The 19,533-nt window shown below is 44.2% G+C and overlaps 1 pseudogene; it reads left to right on the top strand.

Moving 5' to 3' along the window:
- Nucleotides 1-18,059, top strand: part of LOC128106433 (40S ribosomal protein S26-like) — a 46,248-nt pseudogene extending 28,189 nt beyond the window's left edge.
- Nucleotides 18,060-19,533: the final 1,474 nt, after the last annotated feature.

Raw genomic sequence — 19,533 nt, 5'->3', positions numbered from 1 at the left:
TTCCCCCTTTATCTTTAATCTGGCCATTAGGTTGTAAATTAGGTTTTCTCCTTAATATAGAAAAGGCCCCCCTCAAAGGCAGCCCCCCTCGCCTGATCCAGACATGGAAGACACTTAAATCCAGATCTCTGCTATTGTAAAGAGAGCTACTGACCACCAAGCATGCCATTTGGCTCAGTAGACAACAACAGACTGATATTCTGATGCCTAAAATGGTGCCTGGGAAGCTGATGGCTGCAGAGGACCACTTCGTTCCCTATCAGTCCCACATACTCTATTTTTAACTTGCGAATAAATCTCAGTAATAGCCCACTAAATCAGGAGCTCCCTGAGGACAAGAACCGTGCTTATGTATCTTTGTCTTGATTCCCCAGTGAGGACCTGGCAGAAGGCTGTATCCATGCCACATTTCTCTTGCCATGTTCTTTGGGAGTCATTTTCCAGTTCTCTAAAGGTGACCGACCAGGCTGCAATTGACCATGAACTCTGATTTTTATAACTAATCTTTTTAGGGAAGAATCATTTATTTCTACCATAGTCCTTTTCTCTCAGGGAAGTATCACATTTTCCCCCTCAGTTTTCATAGAATATCTGCTAATAACCATTCCAGAAAGCTGCTATCGAGTTACTTTTCCTGAAAAATCTTGATCAAACATCTCACCTCAGATACGGCACCAATGACAGACCACAGTAATGATTGCACCCAAGTCTACCTTGGCAAATCCATGAATGTGATTGGGGTTAGTTATAGGATCATGGGTAAGGGGTTATTTACAAGGGTATGAGAAACTTACAGACAACTACACCTCCAAAGAGCGTCTCCTCCAAACCCAACAATTATTAAGGGCTGTACATCCTAGGGACTGAGAGTGGTCTCATGAATTGCTTCACACACTGCCTAGTACACTGCTAGTAAGCCCCTACCCCACCTTCACAAGGGAATGTTAGTGGACATGAACCTGTGAGGGTATCATATATTTATGTGGATAATCACAGCTGTTCTGAGTTCAAGATGACAACGGAGACGTCATTTTCCTGAAGGAAAAGCGCAACAACTCTCAACTTCTTCCAACCCTTCCCTTCTTTCCAGCCTCTCTTCCATGGCGTTCTCAGAGTCTTAGAGGGAATGGCACTGATGTGTAATTGTTTTCTCCCATTCTCAGCATTTTGACAGCCTGAGTCGCCACAGTAACTTCATCCCCACTCCAAAAGAAGCCTCCCTGACCAAGGCAAATGCAGCAATAATGTATGAGCATAAACATAGATGTTTAAAATCTTCTTGTAGATACATTGTATCCATTTAACCAAACAACAGCAGTAGCATGAGCTTCCTAGCTACAAGGATTTGTCTACAGTAACAAACATGGACTCCTGTGCTGCTGGCCTTAAATTTGATCAACAGTCAGTTGGTCGCACCCCTAACAATACTGTTACTATTGCACTGCTAAACACAGTTTACTGGGCATGTTGATAGTATAGTGTGCAGGATCTACAACTGTGCAGGAGCTTTGGTGACAACTCCTTTCCAACAGACTACATAGAACCTTCCAGCACTATTAAAGCTTGTTACTAGGGAGGAAGCTTCCAGCTCAGTCCCAGCTTGATTTCTTCATATCCTGCAATTAAAGAGTATAATGTCTTTGGCAATGGAAATTAACCAGATAACTCTAATTTGTGTGCAATAATAGCAATAGCCTTTATGGTTTGTTGGACTTCAGGGGCCTTCTTGGTCAACAACTTACCAGTTGGTAGGGAGGTAACTCACCCCTGGCACTGGGATTTTATTTAATAACCTATGACTTCTGTGCATGCCTGTTCCTACATATAAAATGTGCCGTCTATGTCTAAACTCCTTGTCTTAATTAGGGTTACTATTGCTATGATGAAACACCATGACCCAAAGCAAGTTGAGGAGGAAAGGGTTTGTTTGGCTTACACTTATATTGCTGTTCATCATCAAAGGAAGTCAGGACAGGAACTCAAACAGGGCAAGAACCTGGAGGCAGGAGCTGATGCAGAGACTGTGGAGGGGTGCTGCTTACTGGCTTGCTTCCCACGGCTTGCTCAGCATGCTTTCTTATAGAACCCAGAACCTACCAGCCCAGGGATAGTACCACCCCTAATGGTACTACCTCCCCCATCAATCACTAATTAATGCCTTATGGAGGCATTATCTTAATTGAGGTTCCCTCCTTTCAGATAACTCTAGTCTGTGCCTGAAGTTGACATAAGACTAGCCAACACATTCCTTAAACTGATGTTTTTACATTTATAGGCATAGGCTCTTGTAAGACTTTTATCTTGTTAGGTATCATCTGTGCCTTCCTCAAGCATAGAACTCCCAGAATTCACAGCTGTGGCTGGCTCTGCACTCTGTTCAGACTCGTTTCCCATCCACATTCCTTTAGGTGTGCTTTCACATATCTCAGATGCCTTTCCCAATATGTAAGACACTCAAAGTTTAATATATCACCTATGCAATGAAATTTTTATGGAGGATAGGCAGGATCCATAAAGACCTACCACCAAGCATTCCAAGAAAATGCTAATTGGCTAAGGATTTGGCTAAAGGGATACTAAGGGCAAGTGCAGTTTCCAGTACAGCATGAAACTATCCCATCCCAACTATCCCAACTATCCATTTGGTGCCTGAAAATAACAATGTTGGCTCAGCCATTTAGATGGGAAGCACACATTATTTAACTCTTTGTCCCACAAGTCATTCTCTGTGAACTGTTGCACCCATCCTGGAACTCTGTTGTGACACTCCCATACACATCACACACACACACACACACACACACACACACACACACACACACACACACACACTAGCAGTGTTGGCTCCTGCTCCTTTGTCAGCCTAGAGCTAAGGGGGAGTGGTTTCCATAAACAGCATCTCTGCCTACCACACACCTCTGGCTTCCTGAGTTAGACAAGCTCTGAAACAATCTCTACTCCCATAGGAGAAATGTGACTAATACACTCTGGGGGTGTGTAATAATTGCTCACTCCTAAGATATGCTTAATGCTTTTCTTATGCAGTAATAGCTCTGTGTTCATCTGCTGGTCATTGTTCCTGCTGTTCCTAGAGGCTGTCAGGGGCCAAACACACCAGGTTCCAATATCAACCCAAGCCCAGCTAATATAGGAGCAAGAAAAATATGTTTCAGCATGTGGCTTCTGGTGGTTCTACATGGTCCTCAATTGCAGGCAGCCTTGGCTATCCCTTTAGAGAAGTAGCTGGTGTGGTTCCCACTCCAAAAATCTTTCTCCACAGTAGATGGCACAATCATCTACACCTTTGATGAGCAGCTTTTCATTCTTTAAAGCCTTCCAGAGACCTACAAGCCCAACATTTGGCTTTCTGTCAGCTTTTTTCATAGGAAGTCTAATTCATACAAATCTTGCCACATTTGCTTTTGGGTAACCCAGTTAGGTAAATTTATTCCTTCCTTCCTTCCTTCCTTCCTTCCTTCCTTCCTTCCTTCCTTCCTTCCTTCCTTCCTTTTTTTTGCCCATGCTTCATTGCTTTAACAACTTATAAACCCAATTTCCAATTTTCATGGTAGTAAAAAAATCATAAACTCATTAGAACCTTTCCTATCTCATAAAGCTCATGACCCAACATTGAGGATCAGCCTCTGACTCTCCATACTGATCCTGAGGTCTCTGCTAAAAGATGGTTCTTTTTTAACCTTCTAGTGAACACTGTCTTGGGCATCACACCCCACTTCCCCCAGGCACTGGTCCTTCCCTCACTGTCTACCACATTCTCTTACTCCTCCTGTTCAGTTCTACTCATGGATTCCGATTTTTTGGAATCCAAGAAGGAATATTTTAGCATGGATCTAATTTGTAGTTTGATCCTTATACACCTTCAGCTGTAGGAAATATCAAGCTCCATCCTTTCCTTTATCGAATTTACCTGCCAACTCAGAGGTTAAAGGTGGAGAAAGGAGGGGGAGGGAGGAAAAGGACTAGGCAAAGCTGGAAATAGCGACACAATACCAAGGTCCTGGCAGGTGGAAGTAGAAAAGATTGAGAGTTTAAGGTTACCCTTAGCTATATAGTGAGTTCAAAGCCATCCTTGGTAATATAAGACCCTGTCTCAAAATAACAACAGCATTAAAAATAAATAAATACAAGGAAAAAGTCCAAACAACTTCTGCAATTTCATTGAGTGCATTGTAGGAGCCCCAAAAGTAGAATAGAAAGGAACCGGGAGTATTTGAAGAAATAACCTCAATCCTTCCAAATCTTAGGAAGAAGATAGGTTTGTACATTTAAGAAGCTCAGAAGCTCAAAGTCCTTCAGTTAAAGTGAATGCAAACAAACTTATATTGACACTTACATCACAAGACTATTAGAGCGGGGATGATGGTTTCTGAAGAGAAAAGCCCTCCCAAAAGAACCACAACATTTATGTCACCTTGAAGACATCTTAGGAGTTTTCTGTACACACACACACACACACACACACACACACACACACACACACACACACATACACACACACACACACATACACACGCACACCGTGGCAAGCTCCAGATATGAAGGAATAAAGTACCTGCTGAGAGGCATTTGGAGCTTTCACTTTGAGAAGAATGCACTGCTAGGACACCCTTTTGACCATCTGGTAAGCTGCCTCCCTTACTTAGCCATCCAGGGACTCAGTGGTCACTGCAGGGATGGCCCAGTGAAGGCTAGCTACTGTTTCCACTAGCCACAGACCTCATCTGACTTTTGAAGGCTTGCCGAATGCAAAAAGCAGGGAGGTTTGCCCACAGATGTTGGCAGAAAGTCTTGGAGGTCAGGCAACATGGATCAGAATGAGGTTTCCTACAAACAGCTCTTGGAGAGGGTCAAGTGTATAGCTCTGTGAAACCAAAGATGTAATAGAGACCCCAGAAAACTGGTGATGTCAGAAGCATGGAGTATCTGCCAGCCCAAGGAAGAGACCAGGAGGACTGCAACCAGCAAGGCCATTGAGGCAATTGTCTAAGTCTTTGGAGCACCCGTCTTACTACATGCCCTGGATGTCAGACACCAAGTTCTAGGATTTCATGTTTTCCCTGCCTGGCTTCAGTCTTTCCTTGACACGCCCCCCCCCCCCCCCCATCCCTCATTTCTGTTCCTTTATTGTTCCCTTCTGAGTGAGAATATTTGCTCTGTGTCATTCAAAGTATGCATCTTGGTCTTAATTCTAAGGGGCTTGTGAATAAATGTTTGCCTTTAGACTCAGAAGAGATTTTTTTTTTAACTTGGACCTTTGAATAATGTTGGAATTGTTAGGACTATGGGACCTCTTGGAGACAGCAGAATGCATTATGAGTGGGACCTCAGCCTTTCAGAGCCAGGGCTGAATGCTACAGCTTGAGGAAATGTACTTCGGTGTCAAGATGACAGGGGTGGACTTATAAATGACCATTGTCAATGCCCTTGCTCTCCTCCCAGACCTTGAAGGTAAAGACTTAGTGCTGAAGACACACTTGGGACACAGGACTTGGAAGAATCAAGCTGGAACTGACCTGGGAGCCTGGGAGCCTCCTCCCTGAAGACTGGCTCTCATAGAAAGTGCTATGCAGGCTGCCAAGAGAGAAAAGCAATCAACAGTCCTCCCCAGCTGTAAAGATTATGAACCACAATAATCACCATGTGGCAAGATATTCCCAAAGGTGCAGTAGTGGCACTTGAATCTTGGGGGCAATCAACAGCTGTCTAAAATGACTTGGTGCATGCTCAACAGGAGGGGATTTATGCCTGTTGTTATAAACATGGCCTAATAGCCATGGTTGTGAAGTCACCCAAGGTTGTGAGCCTACTACTGCCACTTTCCTAAACCAGCATTGTTAGGGTTTCTGCAGAGGAGGACCTTGGCCGATCAGGTCCAAGGAATGCCACAAAGATCACACCGTGCAACAGATCTCGTGCAACAGATTTATTGAGGGAAGCAGCAAAAGGCTGCCTGGGAGAGGGCACAAGAGGGAGAGCGAGCCAGAGATGAGACAGAGAGAGACGGAGGCTGTGATGGCAGGGACTTTTTAAAGGGCATGTCGCATTTGGTGGTTGATGATGACGTGGTTGCTGGCACTGAGTCACTGACGGCAGGCTGGGGAGCACCTACATCCTAACAAGTGGAATTCCCAACTTCATTCTAAGTACCCGTCTGTATAGGCAAAAAGTATAGCTGTCACCCCTCATCAGATAGAGAGCATCACAGAAACCGACAACTGGTCAAAATACAGAGAACAATGGCTACATCTACAATACAACCTCCACACCGCAGACTCGGGAAACGCTTGGAAGAGGGGGGTCAGAAGATTACTGAATTACACAGTAATTGTAAAACTCACTTTAGTGGACTAATATTTAAGTCTACACCTTAACATTTCACCATGCCTGGTGCCTCTAGTCATCTGGATTAACTGGGGGAACAAATGGCATTTAGAAATCAATTGTCAAAATTAACCAAAGCTTGACCATTAGTTCTTCTAAATTTATGATCTGTCCTTTCTGTAAAGCATCACACTTCTTTTGAAATAATTGCTAGATTCTATAAAAATTCTAGAGAAAGGGCTGTATGAGACATCTCTTGCTAAAAGGAGACTGTTTTCACTAATACAAAGGATTTTTCAGTAATGGAAAACAAAATTGGCTACAGAGCTTCCCGACAGTGAGCGCCCGAGAGCTGAAGAACAAAGTGAATGAGAGAAAACCAGGTGATTTCATCAACTTCAACAGACACCACACCAAAGGGACCCTGTGGGGCACTTCTAACCACCTCCTTTGCTATACGGCTTCAGAAGATAAACTCTTGGATTTGTGTTTCTTATCTCAAACCTGTGCCACCTTCTTCAGAAAACATATCCATGCAGACTTCGGAAAAGGTGGGAGGTCCTCCTTGTCACCTACATCAGCGCTGAGTGACCCGTGTCACTGAACTCAAAATCCCTCTGACATTTAAACTCTCTCACTCTTTTATATTTCTTAAATCCTTTTGTATCCTGATCTTTTAAGATTTATCTAAAATATTTGTGATTTGCTTTGGTGTATTTTTCAAATTGATAAGAACTAATGCTGATCTTGGCTTCAGTGAGTCTAAAACAAGGGTGCTGACAGTGTGTCCTCTCCTCAGCCTGTTTTCCTGCGACTCCTTCCGCCTCCTACGCTATTTAATCCCAGTCTTCATGCTTCAGAAGATTCAAATTTCTTGTGACCCTCATTAAAAAACAAACAACAAGGGCTGGGCGGTGGTGGCGCACGCCTTTAATCCCAGCACTCGGGAGGCAGAGCCAGGCGGATCTCTGTGAGTTCGAGGCCAGCCTGGTCTACAAAGCGAGTTCCAGGAAAGGCACAAAACTACACAAAGAAACCCTGTCTCGAAAAACCAAAAAATAAATAAATAAATAAATAAATAAATAAATAAATAAATAAATAAATAAAGTTTTCTTATTCAATAGAATTTGGATAAAGGAAAATTCCAAACTACAGATTATCAGAACTCTATTTATTTAAATCTTCCTTTTAAAAAGATTTAATATTTAGTTTTAGTGTGTGTGTGTGTGTGTGTGTGTGTGTGTGTGTGTGTGAATTTAAGTACAGAATCCATGGAGGTCAGAAGAAGGTGTTGGGTCCCCTGGAACTGGAGTTACAGACTGTCCTATGTAGGTGCTAGGAATGGAATTCAGCACCTCCGCAAGGACAATTTGCACTCTTAACTCTGAACCATCTTTTCAGCCCCTAAATTCTCCTCATGGGAAAAGGGGGAATTTCATTTCTGATGCAAACTGCTGGAGCCAAAAATAACACATCTTCCTCTTGAGAAAAAGTCAAGGATAACAACTCTATCTAACCGGTTGGATTATTTTATTACTGCTGATAATATAATTGTTAAGATGTGCATACTCGCACAAGGCCTAAAAGGCACTGCAAAGCTTTGTGGTGTCTCCAAACCTCTCTGCCTGCTCTGCAGCAGCTTTGACTTCACCGACTCTGACTCTTGTTAGGGATACCCAAATGTTGGGGGTTGGCTCCTTTAATCCAAACTGTATAAAAACTGTCTCCAGTGACAATAACAGTCCTGGTGGGTTTTGTTACTGTTGTTGTTTTGCTTTATTTTGTTATTTGGTCGTTTTAAAATCAAAATTGATGAAGTGGGGCTGGTGAGATGGCTTAGTGGGTATAGAGGCTGGCCAGCAAGCCTGACAACCCGAGTCGGGTCCCTGGGACCCACATGGTGGAAGAAGAGAACCACCTCCTGCAGGCTGTATTCTGACCCCACATATGTCCCACAGCATGCCCCCTTATACTAAATAAATTAGCTAACAGTGTAATTTAAAATGTTGGGTTTGGCCATGTGCAAGGGCCAAAAGAGACCGCTCTGGTAGTACAGATATAGATTAGATTTTAACACAGCCTGCATTTGTTAAAAATAATTTTAAGGCCTATCTTAATTTGAAGAGGCTTCATGCTCTAAAACAGGCCATGCAAAAACAGTGTTACTCCTAAGAGATGGAATCCAAGCTAAGAGACTGCAACTCAAAGTCCATGTTTGCTGACTGAGTGAGTCTTCAAGGCGTCCCAAAGTACAGGTATCTTGAATTTAAAAAATACTAAACACTCTATTTTGCCAATAAGAAAAAAGTAGGGAATATTACTAAATAACTGTGACTTTTAAAGTCCTGTTTCCTTTCTGATTATGAAAATTAAAATTTTGCTTTTGTACACACACACACACATCTCTGGAATCTAGGGCCTGGAGAGACATCTCAACCTATAGTTCATTTGTTCATTTGCTGGGTAAGTGTCAGGGCCCGAGCTTGAACCCCTAGAGCCCATGTAAAGTCAGGAGCAGAAATGTGTGTCTCCAGCCCCGGTGCTCTTGTGGTCAGACAGGAAGTGGAGGCAGGAGAGTCCCCAAAAGCTTGAGAGCTGGCTGGCCTGGCCCTGTGTAGTGTGATAAACAACAGAGGGACCCTGCCTCAAACAAGGTGGAAGGTGAGGATCAACACACTCAAGGCTGTCCTCTGACCTCCACACCAGCATGGTGGCATAGATGTAGCCACCCCCATGCTCCATCTGTGGACTCTTGGTTTCTCATAAGTCTGACATTTTGTGACCATCTCAGCCATGAATAACATTCAGTATATGGGGAGAAGACAGTTTTGTTGGGAAAGAAGTTAAAATGATGCTGTATTAATACTGGATTTCTTCCATAATGCGACTTTCCAATTTCTTCCATAATGTGACTTAGTTTCTTTAAACTGAAATCTGATTTGATACCAATACTTATAGGCCAAATGAAATTAACGGTCACAAGTAAGAGTTAAAATAGCTTAGCTATTAAAAACTAATCTTTCTTAAAATTAGAGAGCCAGTCCCTCCATATGAGGTGATAGCTATGGAGCAAACTGGCCAAAAGAAAATGTAAAATGAAAACAATAAATGATTTCCAATACTCCAAACACCAAATGATATATTTCATAGAGTACAAAGACGGTGGACACTAGGAAAAACATATAGTCAGTCTGGCCAAGAAGCGTGTTATCACACACAGAATTTCTTGGTTGGTTAGGGAGCCCACTTTCCCCATCTTTTGCCTTTACTTTCTTAGGTCATACTGTGTTCTTGATAATTTTAAGTGTAATACTCCTACTATATAGCATGCATTACTGCTTCTGTTAGAGGGTAGGAATAGAGAAACAATTAGACCTGTGTAGCAGACTTTCTCCTGGCCACCAACCAGCTCCCAAACCATGACTTATTATTAGTTATGAGTGCTCAGCCTTAGTTAATGCTTTTCCCACAAGCTCTTATATCCTATTTTAATCTGTTTCTCTTCTATGTTTTTGCCTCAAGCCTTTTTACCTTTCTTTTGTTCGGTATGTCCTCCTCCATGTCTGTTTGTCTGGAGGCTGCCTGCCTGCCTGGCCCTGGGCATCTCCCTTTCTTTCTCCCTCATTGCTTCTTCCTTATTCTATTTTTCTCTCTCAAGCCTAGATTTCTCCTCCTACTTATTCTGTCTGCCCGCCAGCCCCACCTATCCCTCTCCTGCATAGCTATTGTCTGTTCAGCTTTTTACTAGATCAATCAGGTACAAGGCAGACAAGGTGAAACAGCAACACATCTTTACATAATTAATCAAATGCAGCATAAACAAAAGCAACACACCTTTACACAGTTAAAGTAACATTCCACAGCAGACATGATCAAGGTGGCTGATGATGCTCACATGACCCAGGGACTTCTTCCCTTGATGGTTTGAACATCAATTTCTCACTCCTGAGAACTCCTCTTCTGATTGGTCAGCTCTGTCTCCATCAGATCCTTGAAATGAGCCTCTGTGGTATCATGGGGTAAAGCATTTGGACTCTGCCTGTACATATATAAGACTTAGACATGAGGAATTATAAACTAAACTTCCTGGGGAAAGGCTATGCCTGTGCTGAAGATTCTCCAAGTCTGAATGATGGATTAAGACTTCATGATCGGCCAGGCAGTGGTGGTGCACACCTTTAATTCCAGCATGTTATGGCTCATGAGCATGTATCACACATCATTCTGGTAAGGAGGCAGAGGCAGGCAGATCTCTGTGAGTTCGAGGCCAGCCTGATCTACAAAGTGAGTTCCAGGACAGGCTCCAAAAGCTACACAGAGAAACCCTGTCTCGAAAAAACAAAACAAAAAAAAAAAAAAAAAAAAAAAGAGAGAGAGAGAGAGAGAAAGAGAGAGAGACTTCATGATCCTCAAGAACTACTTCCACAGGGCTGGCAAGATGGCTCAGTGGGTAAAGGCGCCTGCCCTCAAGCCTGAAGACCTGAGTTCAATCCTTGACATCCACGTGGTGAAAAGAGAACCAACCCCTACAAGTTGTTTTCTGACCTCCACACATGCACCATGGCACATATGTTCCCACACAAATGCAAATGCACAAGATTTTTAAAAAATGAAATTTAAAAATGGTTACTTGCAGATCCAAAACCAAGTTACCCTAGGTGATTCTAGTCCCCTTCATTGGCATTAACTACCTTCCCATGTCCAACCTAACATCCTTCAGCTATCAGGTATAAGACCTGAAATGCATTCCTGTGGGGCTAGAGAGATGGCTCAGTGATTAAGAGCACTTACTGCTCTCACGGAGGAACCCAGTTCAGTTTCCATCACCCAAGTGTGGTTCATAACCACCTGTAATTCTAGTTCTGGGGTTATTCAGTGCCCCATTCTGGCCTCCATGTGCACCAGGCATGTAGGTGGTACACATAAATACATGTATACAAATGTGCATGCAGAAAAATATTCATGCACATAAAAAATAGACAAATAAATAAATATTTACAAACAAATAAAATGTATTCTTAGCAGGCACTAACTCCCACCAATCCACATTCTCAGACAGCATCTAAAACTTACAACAGCATATTCCCTGTTTCACTGCAATCTGCCTGCCTGTGATCACCAGCAACATATTTGGTAAATTCCTTGATTAATGACTTTCTGTATTTTGTAACTAATAAAATGTCATGTGACTGCTTCCACAGTGGAACACATCTTTTGTGGCAACTTGAATCTGTTTCCAGGCCATGGAATTCATGTTTGGCTCAAGAAAAATGTCACTTCTTCTCTTTAGGATGAGCAGTGCTCTGCATTCACAGCATCACCTGGGATGGGGAGAGGTTTGTGTTTAGCACTGGCCATGCGCTTACACTAGGGATTACAAAGCATCAAAAGGAAGCTTCGGGGGCAATAATCCTGACTGAATTAATACGTCTTTATTAGTCCTTAAGGGGAAAAAAAAAAAACAGGCTTTATATTTAGGACAGTTTCAGGTTCCCATAAAAATCAAGAAGGTCCGAAGATATCCATATGCACATGCATGGCTCCGCCGTCAGCCATCGCCCCCACTAGAGTGGCACATTTGTTATGACTCATGAGCATGTATCACACGTCATTCCGGGGAGGAATTCTTCACAAATGTATGTATCAGAACTTCTCACACTGTACTCTTTAACCATATGCAGCTCACTGGATGCCAGACACAAAGATGATTTTTTTAAAAAGAAAAGTCATCGGGGAGATTACACCCTTTCTAAAGGAGACTGGAAGCCACTTTGTTTTCTTCAACACTCCATCTTCTGCCTGAAATCTGACTTACTCTGCACCCTGGCTTGACATCAGCCCCCGGTGCTATGTTCCTGGTATTGACCTCCGTGTTAGTAACCAGAATTCTAGACATCTGTTTCTCCCCCCAGGATGCAGCTCAACAGCTGCTGGTAGGTGGAGCCCTTCCAGACCCACCGGCAACTGCTCCAACAGCTGAGGAAGGCTGGAGGGGTGGGCAGGAGTCTGTGAGAGCTGTGGGCTGTTAGAGTGGCATGCACCTGCCACAGGAAACTCAACCCTCATTTGGGGTCAGAGGAGGATAGCTTAAACACCATATTAATGTCTGGGCACGGTGTCTCTGCTCCTCTCTCCTAGCTATGAAACCTTTGGGAAGCTGACTGTACTGTCTGTCTGTCTGTCTGTCATTATCTTACATTATACTTACAGACATGGGTCCTTTAGCAAGCCTGTGCCTTTGTTCCTAAGAGCCAAGGGAATCTTTGACTCCGGCTTCTGAGCACAGTAAACAAAGGCTCCCTCAGCTGCCAGCAAGCCCAAAGTGCTCATTAAGCAAGAAGGTTTCTGGCCAGGGGCTGGAATGACATCATGCTTCCTCCTGGAATCCAACTAGAGATAAAAATCAGGTCATTCCATTTACAAGGAGACAATGCTCCCTTCCACGGCCTGCTTTTGGGGCTTGCTGGTCTTCCAAAGAGAGCAGGGAGGAAGAGGTTATTTGAACTTGTGCTTTGAGACCATCTCTTAAACCGCCTGTCTTAATTCCTGATGATATGCAGTATCATCTCGCTCTGAATAGCTGTGTTAGAGAGTGGGTGTGGGGGGGGGTGCTCCTCACTTACCAGCCCTGACTTTTCAAATTGTGCGCTTAACAAGACATGGCAGCAGCAGATAGGCCTTATTAGTTAATAACGAGACAGCCCTTCACGCTCATTAACTCAACACAAGAGGAAGGAAGGAATGCTCTTTTCCATCCCTTAACACCATTGATCGCAATTTGATGAGAGGGAGAAAGATACTAGAGTCTTAAAGAGGCCCACTCAGATCTCTGAGGATGAAACCCAGAGCGAACAGTTTTCAGAGATCACCGATCTAAAGTCTGTGGTGTTTTTTCTTTTCCTCTTCTTCCTAAAGTTCTCTTCAGTGTTTAACATTATTTGACTTATGACTGATTATCAGAGGCCCACATCTTTTCTGAGTCTATAAAATTTGAGTTTATGTGATGGCTTTTGTTCCTGTAAGTGATAATATAATAAAAACTGTTTGTGTTTGTCCGTTTTCCATTACTGTAACAAACAACCTGAGATGATCAGCTTTTAAAAGAGTAAAGTTCTGTAGGTTTCTATCTATGATTGGATGGTCCTTTGCATTGGGGACTGCAGAGGGAGCACATCTCATCTTCTGCTATGGCTAGGAAGCAGAGGGAAGAAGAGGAAAGGGGGGTCCCACTACCCCACTTTAGGGCACCCTCCCAGTGACAAAGATCTCTCTGATGGTTAATCTAGTCAGCTTCTCTGAATCTGGAGTGAACCAAGAAAAGCATCTCTGTGGGGGAGGGGCTGTTTTCACAAAGGTGTAACCAAGTAGATACGTCTTACCCTCATTTTGGGCAGTACCGTCAACCTATGGGCTGCCATCCCAGACTGAACAACAACAACAACAAAGAACCGAGGTGCAGATCAGAGTTCATCTCTCCCTGCTTCCTGATGGTAGACACATGTGATCAGCTGCCTCATATTCCTACCACCATGCGCTGCCCACCAGGATGGACCATATCCCCTCAAACCGTGAGCCAGATAAAACCATCCTTCCCTTAAGGTGCTTCCCATCAAGTGTTTGGCCAAAGTACTGAGAAAAGTACCCAGTGCAACCTCCCACTCGAGCCATCCCTTCCCAATAGCACCTGGAGCAGAAACTAAGCCTCCCGTGCACCTCTGGGGCACATTCAGAGCCAAACCACAGCAATGATGCTGTCTGTGACCTTGGAGATGATTAACCAGTGTTTCTTTACCCACCAGCTGTATACATTGGGTCAGCTTTGTCCTTTACTAATTGTCTCCATAATGATTTGAATTTGACGTGTGCCATCTGTTTACCTAAGAATTATCTTCTCAATAGTTTGAACATTGTGCTTTCACACTCTCCAGCTTTTAGCCAAACTTGAAATAGCAGGTGATCCCCATCTTGAACAAATGGACCAATATCAGTTTGGCTTCCCAGGAAGTAAATTCTAAGACAAGAATTTAAGAATACTAACTTATTTTTGAGGTCCAGAGACTCCTGGAAAATATATAAGAAAGTGACACAGGAATGGAAGGCAGCTAACAAAAGCCTATTGCCACTGTAGGTGACTATGGAATTCAGTCCCACAGCTAAACTGCAAATGTAAACCATACAGGGAACTGGAACACTTACGTACTGGAAAAAGTGGGGAGTTTCAGCACAAGATGTATAAAGTGAAATTTATTCACCAGATGTATAAAATGTATACCACTCCAAAAGTATGGTTAAAGAGAAGGTCTTTATTGTAGATATGAGGGAGAGTACAGCTAGAGGCACCTGGAAGGGTCCAGAGCAGGGAGAGAAAGCAGTGGACTGAACATGTCCAGGAGACTGAACCAGGTCATGAGAGGAGAGAGAGAGCGGCAGAGTGAGGGGCGAAGGAAAGAGAGTGTGGACAAGGGAGACCAAGAGAGAGGGGCCAGAGAGGGGACAAGAGCCAAGAAGAGGGGGGGCAAAGAAAGAGGGAGCAAAGAGGACCAAGAGAGAGCATGGCCAAAATGGCAGGGTTTTATAGGAATGAGAAGCTGGAATGGGGGAAGGGAAGTCCATGAGCCAGAGAAGTTTAGGGTAGGGATGGGGTGAAAAGAGTCAGGAAGACCTAGGATGCCAGCCTAGGATCTGTAGCAGGTGCTTGCATGCTGAGAGAGCCTGGAGGCCAGCACGTGCTTTGGTATGCTAAAAGACACCACAGGTGGCCACTTGTCCCTTTGGATCTGAAACACACCAATTGTGTCACTTAAAGGACTGCTCCTGGGTGGTTCAAATCTTCCAGCACCTCCTGCCAGGTAAATGCCAGCTCTTCCCAGGCCCAGAGTGCCTTCTAGAACACCCAAGACACAGGCAACTGCAAATCCTGAAGATTACTGAGGGTCCAAGTGGGGTGGGCGTGGTGCTGAAGGTCTATTGAAAAAAATCAAATAAAACAAGGTGTCCCCATTTGTTAGGAAACAATGTCATCCTTAAGGTAGCAGAACACAACTTGCATGTACCAACTTCCACAGAGAACAGAGGAACTTTTTCCTTGCAGCAAAATATGTAGATTCCAATCTTTTCACCAAAGAATATTTCTTCTAAAGTAGTCACAAATGCAGGGGCACTCAAAGTACAATAAAGTTAGCTTTCTAAAAGACACGTCTATCTCTGGCTTTGGGAGCTTCTTATATGGTACATTTGCCAACAGAAATACGTTTATTGACTACAGAAGATGGTAAATGGCCTTCTGCAACGTGAGTAGAAATTTATGGTCAAATATTTCAACATCAGGTTTTTCTCATGTCTCAATCTCCGATTGAGTAGTGTCTTTTACAAAGTTACAGATCTTCCTAAATTACTACAAGACCACACAATCTATCAAATTTACTAAAAAAGAAAACTTAAATTTCCTGGTTTTTATAAAACAGATCTTCCATGGTGCTCTGAGGCATTTGGGGCCATTGCAGGCCACATAGGTATGGGGACATGATGTCATGTAGACCCAGAGAATGAGCACAAATATCTCTTTTGTTCTCTTGACACAAGATTACTCTAACAACCAGGTCTTCACCCTGTAACTAAAATGTGGGTGTTATGAGTGTTATTTACAAGCGTCCAAAGTGCAAGGGCACAAATTTTTATGAGTTTTTATCCAACACCTCCTGCTCATGCACGCACGCGCACACACACACACACACACACACACACACACACACACACACACACACACATACAGGAATTCAGCATTTCCCCATAAATCTCTTTCTTCTGCCTCCAGGTATTTCTAAAATGGGATAATCATCAACAGGCCCATGAAACACTACCGGATACAGGCACCCACAGCAGCTACCGTGACCTTCCCTTCCCACTTGGCTCCCACCCACACCTTCTCCTATGAACAGCTGTCAGCTGGCCTTCACCTCTCGTCCAGGTCTCATAGAGACGCCCTAGAAAATAACTCCTTAGATTCCTTTTCAGTCGGGGGCCAACTAGGAAGAAAATCTGTACTACCATCACTCCTCCTTCCTTCCAAGTTCTCTCTGCCATAACGCTTCTCTTCTTTTTCAGCCACCAAGTAAATGTCCCCTGACGTGTCAAGAGACGCAAACAGCTGCAAGCAGCCATGGAAGAAAACGCCTTCAACGTTTGTTTCATGGCACTGACCTACAGCTGAAATTTCTCAGTCTGTCCTCTGTGCTCACACCACTGACCACCAAAGCAGCAAGAAACACATTGGCTAGAGACTGGCCTGGATGCTGGTTTATCTGGCTTCTGTGCTGTCATTCAACGAAGCATCCGAAATAAACCAGGCTCTGTGCAAAGACAGAAGTCCTAGACAACTTTCTTCTCACTCCTCACTCCTCACTGCTCCTATCTCAGTTCTGGCCGCCATCATTGCACCTAAGAGACCCCAACAGTCCAGTGTTCCCAGCCCCAGGAATTCTCCATATTATTGGTAGAATAAGATTTCCAGTACAACACTTCATCCTGCCCTCATTTCTCTTTAAAAATCTTTACTACACAGGGCTGTAGCCATCGCTCGGTAAGTGTTTGCTTTCCAAGCACAAGGACCTGAGATTGAGCCCAGAACCTGTATAAATAGAAAAAGCCAGGTGCAGCGCTGTGCGCAGGTGCTGGAGACGGGGAGATGGGGAGACGGGGAGACGGGTCCCCAGGCTCACTGCCAGCCAGACTAGACTAATTGTTGTGTTCCAGGCTGGCGAGAGAAACCCTGCCCAAAGTAGGGAGGAAAGAAGAAGGAAGGAAGGAAGGAAGGAAGGAAGGAAGGAAGGAAGGAAGGAAGGAAGGAAGGAAGGAAGGAAGGAAGGAAGAAGGAGGGAGGGAGGGAATGAGCACCTAGGAAACAATCAAGATTTTCTCTGGCTTTCACATTCACATTCATACTGGTACATGTGCAATGTGTGTGTATATACACGCGCGTGCGCGCGCACACACACACACACACACACACACACACACACACACACACACACACACACAGAAAGAGAAAGTTTTAATACTTTCCCTCAGAACTCAAAGTGAAAACCAAACCCAGTGAGGCTTACAAGACTCTGATGATGTACTATCTGCTCAATTTTTCCAGGCTCATCTGTCAGGGGCTTCCCTAACATCTCCCAAAATGCCGCACTCTGTGTCCCTATTACTAGAGTACTCTCTTCCCCATTCATCCTTTCTACCTGTTCATTATGATTAGTCCTCAAAATCTGAAGTACACATCATGTCCTCTGACTTCTAGCTAGGCAAGTGGTGTTTGTTTGTTTGTTTGTTTGTTTTGTTTTGTTTTGTTTTGTTTTTTGCTTGGCTCCAAGATGACCAAAAAAAGAGGAAACAATGGTCGTGCCAAAAACGGCCGCAGCCATGTGCAGCCAATTTACTGCATGAACTGCACCCAGCACATGCCCAGAACAAGGCCATTAAGAAGTTGGTCATTCGGAACATTGTAGAAGCAGGCCACTGCTGTCAGGAACATATCCAAAGCAAATGTCTTCGACGTTTATGTGCTTCCCAAACTCTATGTGAAGCTGCATTACTGTGTGAGCTGTAGTATTCATAGCAAGGTCGTCAGGAATCAATCCTGTGAAGCCTGGAAGGACAGAACACCCCCACCATGATTGAGACCTGTTGGTGCTGCTCCATGACCTCCACTAAAGCCCATGTAAAGAAGTGGCTTCACAAAGACAGAAGAAAAAACACCTTTGAAAAATAAAATGGGACTTTAAAAAAAAATCTAAAGTTATGTTCCCCTTTGAGGTCCTCTAGTCAGCACACGAGCTACACTGTTTTGGGGGACTGAGCCTCATTTTCCCTCTCTCATAGTTCAGTCACACCCTACCAGAAGCCACATTTCCACTATAATCAGGCTATCCTGAGCAGGAATGTGCCAAGGAGCTCATCACCCAGAGGTTTGGCGAAAGGAGTTAAAGACAGCCTCCTGCTCAATGAACAAACTAGGGAGCTGTGGGGTGGTCATATTCCCTTTGGGGTGAGTGGGGGCTAGTTCACAGAAAGCGAAAGCAAGGAGCAAAGAAAGGACTGCTGAGGCACTCAGGAGCGTTCTAGTTCCTGCTTGTAGTCCCATCCTGATGTGTCTACATCCTTGTTTTTCCAAATCCCTTTTCTTCAGAGATCTCAATTATCTTCTGTTTCTAATAACCAAAGGCCAGAGGAAGACACTGGGGGCCTGCTCTACCACTCTCCACTGCGTTCCTTTGAGACCGGACCCCTCACTGTACCTGGAGAAGGCTGGTGCCCAGGGTGCTGGTGATCCACCTCTCCCCACCCTCTCCACTCAGTACCAGGTGACAGGTGCACACACAGCCATGCGCAGCTTTTGTTTTACGTGGCTGCTACAGTTTGAACTCAGGCCCTCACACGTGTGCTGTTGCGTTCTCTCCCAGGGAGCCATCATCTCCCCAACCCAGAATGTTACCAGTTCCTGTGCTGGAAAGTCCACAGGTTTCAGGTTCAGAATTGATTCATAACTCAACAATGCTACCAAAGTCCCCGCTTCTTTCCTTTTCTCATCTCTGCCTTTCTCCTGAAGATGGCTTTTGCAGAAGAAGACCCTAGGTATCTGCCGAGAGCAACCCAGACTCTTCGTCCTAAGTGACATCTAGCAGGAATGAGAGTGCATTTCTGTTTTAAAAGCCTTAGCAAATTCCTGTGACTCATCCTGAAATAACATGCCAAATAAACACCAAGTCCATTGCGATGGTTGTGTGCGTGTGTGGTGTGTGTCTATGTGTGATAGAAGTGTTAGGTTTCCTGCTGCATCCCACGGAACACGCTCCTAAAATTATGTGAGGTGTCCAAACCTAAACGGGCGCTGTTGACAAGAGAGTCTGAGAACCTTAGGATTGGGAGAGACTTTGGAAACTGACCTCCCTTAGGATGCTTCTACTTCTTCACCTTCCTGTTGTGATAGGACACTGATGAAAAGCAACTGAGGGGAGGGAGAGGGTTTGTGTGGCCTGCAGTCTACAGTCTCTTGTCAAGAGAAACCAAGGCAGGGACTCCATAGAACCTGGCAGCAGGAACATGGAGGAATGCTGCTTACTGGCTTGCTCCCACACTCACTTTCAACCACCTTTCTTATGTAGCCCAGACTCCCCTGCCCAGGAAGGTTCTGCTCAC

This window comes from Peromyscus californicus, unplaced genomic scaffold (genome assembly GCF_007827085.1).
Source record: "Peromyscus californicus insignis strain IS unplaced genomic scaffold, ASM782708v3 Scaffold_9__1_contigs__length_137607984, whole genome shotgun sequence".
NCBI lineage: Eukaryota > Metazoa > Chordata > Mammalia > Rodentia > Cricetidae > Peromyscus > Peromyscus californicus.
The sequence above is the reverse complement of the archived record's forward strand: the minus strand, read 5'-3'. Positions and strand labels throughout refer to the sequence as shown.